Here is a 6000-nt window from a genome sequence, read left to right as displayed (position 1 = left end):
AGCTGCCGTTGTTCTTTCTTGTGCATGTTTATTACACAAAGCAACATCAGGCATCCACAAAGGAAGCTGTGACGTCACTGTTTACCAGACTCTCTGTTTAAGATGTATACACAGACACACAGAAACTATTTTTCGTAAAAATTGGTGTTTTAGTGATTTAAAACGGCATTTGTGTTTCGATCATGAGGTTCTACAGAGAGGAAAAAGTTTGTTTTGCAAAATATCCACATAGTGTGGACAGGGCGTAACTATGCCCTGTCCACATAAAAAAATGTAAATGGTCCCTTGATTGCTCTAATTTAATATTTCATGCAATACTCACATGCCGTTTGTGGTGGTTTTACTTGATGTAATCATTCCTCCTTTTCGTAATTGCTTCAAGCTAACATGAGACTAGAATTAGAGTTTAGAGCCCAATCCTCCAAATTATCATTTTTTTTATGAAATTCTCTGTTTCTATTTCTCTGTTCTTGCCAAGCTTCAGCAGAGGGACACTTCCTGCTGAAGTTTCATTTTAGCATTTTGCACAGAACAAGACCTCTATGGATTGAGCTTCCTACAGTATTTCTTACAACCAGTTTGAGTGTGAGCAGAGATGATTACAGAAACCATTAACTTTCTTAACACTCAGCACGTGTATTTATTTTTACATTGTTAAAATGACTTGAAAGGCCTGAAGCAAATCGTCAGCCTTGAACAAATCCATAAAAATGATCAATTTTACAGACATACACAACTTTGCTTATCAAGCAAACATCTCACTAGTACACAACAATGCATTTGTACATTCTTTCTGTTCTTAGCCTAAACTGGCTTCTTGCAAATGTGTGACTGGAAGAGTGGCCTCACAATTAAGCTTAAGATGATGTTTGGTCCTTAGGACAAAACACACACACACACACACACACACACACACACACACACACACACACACACACACACACACACACACACACACACAACCACCAAATAATAGTGGGATGCTGCAGTTATCTGGCTCTTTTGTAGGACATTAATGGCTATTAGCCAACCGCTGGTATTTACTCAGCGCCCATTAGATCTGATTGTTAGCCTATGTGGCTAATTAGCATTCCCCAGCTGGCTCTTTCACTCTGTTATTAGGCTCTCTTATCCACCAGCCACAACACCAGCGAATCTAACTGTAATGTGCATCAAACCCCGCTGACATCCATGTTCTGCTCCACGCCTGTTAGCAGCATCGCTAATGATGTTCCACCCAAGCTCAGCCACTTTGTCTCAAGGCTGCTTTTGATCAGTCCTGGTCTCTTACCATCCGGTTTCACATCCGTCATGAAACCACAGCCTGTTGTTGCAATCGACAGGTAGGCCTACATTCAAGTGCATCGAGCGAGCGGCCAATGCTTCAAAGTCCACGTGTTCTATATCAATCCAAACCGGCTCTGGTGGTGGTGAGACCTATGGACTTTAACAGGTGTCCGTGCCACATGTCTCAAATCCTCACATAAACACTGCCAAAAACGGAGCACACCACATCAAACCAATGCAAATCAAACAGGTGGTGGGCCGTTTGGATTTTAACCCTCTTGAAGACAATAGATCGAAATCATTGATGGTACAGGAAACATCTGACACACTCAGAAGTTTAGTGTTTACTGTTGGAAGCGAGTGTCATTTGAGGTGCTTCTGTGCTTGTCTCTGTGTTTGTGCAAAAGTTTTAATTGAAACTAAATCACAACTAGAGAGACAAGCAGGTGTAAGAAGCCACAAGAGGGAAGTGCGTTTGTTTCTCCCTGCAAGCAAGATGCAGACTCATTATGCCACCGCATTAAAAGCAGAGGTTTTGTTGTCCTTGCACAAGTGAAGTGACTGAATGAACTAAATTGGATCGGTAGCAAATTATATGAGCAGTTTGTGTTTGTTAAAAAGAGGGTGTGCTGGTGTTTGTCGGGGAAGCAGAGAAGTACAGATCTGTTGGGCTCTAATTACGCCGTCTCGCTCATCTCGTACCGGGCTCTTTGCCTCTGTGTGAAAGGCACATTGTTTGTGCTGTGTGCACCTGTGAAAGCATCGGCCACTTCACACGGTGCGGCTCGGGGTCCCCAGAGGGCCGACAGCTCCTCATGTCTCTGTACTCTTTGTTTCTCCTGCCCCTCTGTTTACTGATGAGCTCCTGTTGCTCCTTTCTATCTCACCTGTGTCATTGTGTTGTCATATACTTTATATTGTGCTTACTCAAAATGTAATTATGAAAAGACAGTTTTCAATCAAGTTACAGTCAATTTGGTTGAAGACTTTAGGACTTATTTTGCAAAAAATTAAAAAGAAAAGTAAGGATTGTCTTGTTTTTTAGATAAGACAGTCCTCGTTTAGACACTGGGGACGTTTGCTGTATTGCAGCAAAGGGGACAGCAAAATGGATGCATGAGTAAAACAATAATAAATAAGTAAACATGCATTATAAACATAAGGAAATTTAGGAACAGGAAGAATATATGCAATGTAAACAGGATCAATGGAGTGTAGATGCTTGCAGCGCTGACAGGGGAAATAAACTACTAAATAACTTGGCTGCTTTCAAATAAAAGCCACCCTGTATTTCTCCAGGTTTTAATGTCACACAGTAAAGTGTTCCATTTGCACTTGTAAAGTCCTGCAGTTCCAACACAGTGTAAAAAGAGCTGGTCAAACCACGCTAATAACATGCATGCATATTTTGTCTGTGAATCCCTTGAGCTTGCGTTGCCCATCTTTATTCAACACAGGTATGGCAGACTTTACTGCTTCCAATAATAAAACAACAACTGGTAAGTGGAACTTTTACGCTTAGACTATTTAATTAAAAACCTAGGATGTTGCATCAGAGGCAGATGGGTAACAGAATTGCTACACTTTAAATAGCATGTTAGTGGAATCTTTAAATGGCTAATCTAATTTCCCACACACAGTGCATGGACAAACTAAGTGTACTAGGCACTTTGAGCATCTTCAAAGGAGGCCTGTGTTTTCCTGTTAATCCTATGCACAAGTCTATTATCAAAGAGTTCAACTTTCACACAGGTTATCTAACAGAGAGGAAATATCCTTTTCAATTTACATGCACGTTTGGGTGGTATTGCAGTTGAAAGCAGGAGAAACTTTCAGTAGGGTTTAGCCTGGGTTCCTGAAAACAGTGCTTAAAAACAAAGATATTCAATATGGGGACAGAATATCACACTGGCAGTTTCACTGCACAAATATTGATTTCACTAACTGCATTCAAAACTCATATTGGTCCAATTTTCTTCACCTCTTTTTTCTCTTCTGCATCTCTCACCAGAGTTGTTGCGTTTTGAGTCTCCCTCCTGATTTGTTTCCTATTGTTTGGATTTTCCTCTGTCGCACTCAGCTCTCTCCATCCATCTTTCTTTCCATCCGCATCTTTTTCCCCTGGCGCCTACTGGTGTTCCCTCATTACAAGGGCTCGCCGGCAGCTACTTCCCACTGCATGACTCTGTGAGGGCTGCACTTGGATTAGGTGTGTGTGTATTTTTCTGATTTGTTGTGAATGGAATTGTTTTGGGCTTCTTTTGCTCAAAGAATATTGCAATTATTGCATTATTTCCATTACCTGATGTAAGAAGATGTATTTTTAAACACATTTGCACTCAAGTAAGAGCGTAAGCCCCATCTAAGCTTGTCTTAACCTTTATTAAATCCCATCCCAGTCTTTGTAAAAAGGAACTCATGTTATTTAAATCAATCAGAGCACCCGCCGCTGCTTTGCAGAAAAAACATTGGTCAGACTTGCAGTTCAAAGGAACATGATATTCCTGCTGCATCTCTCTCTCTCTCTGTGTGTGTGTGTGTGTGTGTGTGTGTGTGTGTGTGTGTGTGTGTGTGTGTGTGTGTGTGTGTGTGTGTGTGTGTGTGTGTGTGTGTGTGTGTGTGTGTGTGTGTGTGTGTGTGTGTGTGTGTGTGTAATCACGGCCATATGTGTACACATTCCTGTACTGTACATAACATCAACACACTTGCAGCTCTCGGTGCCCAAACACAGAGATGCCGACTCCGTCTCCATAGAAACCGGATCTTGGCCAATAAGAAGGAGCTGCCTTCTCGGGACTGTAAACATTTTCTTTGTTGTCATGGAGAAGTGGATCCTGTTTGCATGCCGCGTATTTGTTCAGATTTTTATACCGACCGTGTGTGTGGGTGTGTGTGTCTGATGCCCCAAGGTGCACAAGAGAGCAAGAGAAGGTTTGGGGCTTCTAAGCGTATTAGTAAAAGCAACAATTAATGGCACTCACAGTGTGGTGCACTTTTAGGTAAAGGAATGCTCCTGCAAACTCCACATGTTCTGGGCTGCGGAGGTTGTGGTTTGGAGCGTACATGATCACGGCTTTGTGTTGGCTCACAGGTCTGGGGGAGGTTATTCGGGGTTGCTGGTTCAACAACTGTTTGTTCTTGTTTGGCTTTTGCCGCACGCTTGAACTTCACGACAAAGACATCACTGCTCCAGTAGTTGAAGACCGTCAAAAAGAAGCTTATATTTGAAGATTTAAATTTGCTGTTGTTGCCTTTGCAAGTCCTTCTTTTTAGGAGTGGAACTCTCTCTCTCTTCTTTTTCTCTCTCTTTCTGATGTCGGCGAGAGCCAAACAACATAGACCTGGGGCTTTTCTAAAGCTACAGAGAAAGTTTGGAGTCATCCGACACTTAATATCCACAATGAATTCCTTTTCAGATTGGCAAAGCTTTAAGAGTCACTGGGGTTTACGGGCTCTTTCTCTCTCTCCCGCAGTCCTTGCCCACCTCGCTCTCCCTCTCTGAGAGGCTTTTAGAGCCTATAGCTATGGCTTATTTGCTTTGTATAATGGGTCGCTCAGTGCCAGAGGATTGGCTTGGCTTGGAGGGGAGACCAGAGGAGAGGGAGGGAGTTCTGCTCAGTGAGGACTGCTGGTCTGGGCCTTCGGTTCTCCAGACTTCTACTGTAATGATTCAGTGTGTGCGTGTGTCTGTGTGTCTGTGTGTGTGCGTGCGTGCGTTCGTGTGTATTATGAATGAAGTAGTGGTCACAAGCGGCAGCCAAGCGGAGATTGAGGGATACTTTGAGTGCCCTGAGAACCAGACAAAGCGCAGAATGCACCAGACATTACACCACCCTCACTGGCCCACTTATTATACACTAGTAGACTAAAATATAGAGGCTGTGGGTGTACTTGTGGTATTAACCATGTGGGGGCAAATATTTCTTCATACTGTCACGTTAATGGGACTTTTGTTTAGTCACAATTCTTATCTTTTTTTCCTTCTTAATATTTTATATAGGTTTGTTCTTATATTCTTATATTATTTATAGTGTGATACCTTGCTGCTGTAATACAGGAATTTCCCTGTTTGGGATCAATAAAGTATATCCATCCATCAATCTATCATCTATTTATCATCTATCATCTATCATCTATCTATCCATCAATCCATCCATCCATACATACTGTACATGCTTTGCAGTACTATTCATGTACAGAGCCAAAGCATCTAATATATACATTGATTCATATTAGGGGATAAATAAACTGATTTATTGATAATTTGATTAGTTGATGATGGACACACATTTATTCACATCAGTTTATATATGATTTTCTGTTTTAAAGCAAAACTTCCAAAAAGTCACTGCTTTCAGCCTCTGAAATGTAAATGTTTTATAAATATCTGTGTTTTATGCAGTTCAGATAAATATTTGTCTGTTGAAGTGCTGACAAAACCAGCAATTGATATAATTTAACAAAACAACATTAACAAGCTGTTAGGGTGAGAAACCCAAACAAATAATGATGCAACGTACAACAGCTTAAAGAAATCTGTTTTACATCAGAAGATGCCTGTCAACAATTTTGTGTGTAGTTCTTTATGTAATCTGTGATTATGTTCCTACTACCTCAAATGTTAAATCTTAACATTTGAGGTAGTAGGAACATAATCACAGATACACATTTGGCCTATTCCCTGCTGCTTCTTATCGTCTGATGATAGCGGTG

Source organism: Hippoglossus stenolepis, chromosome 21, assembly GCF_022539355.2.
Source record: "Hippoglossus stenolepis isolate QCI-W04-F060 chromosome 21, HSTE1.2, whole genome shotgun sequence".
Lineage (NCBI taxonomy): Eukaryota > Metazoa > Chordata > Actinopteri > Pleuronectiformes > Pleuronectidae > Hippoglossus > Hippoglossus stenolepis.
The sequence above is the reverse complement of the archived record's forward strand: the minus strand, read 5'-3'. Positions refer to the sequence as shown.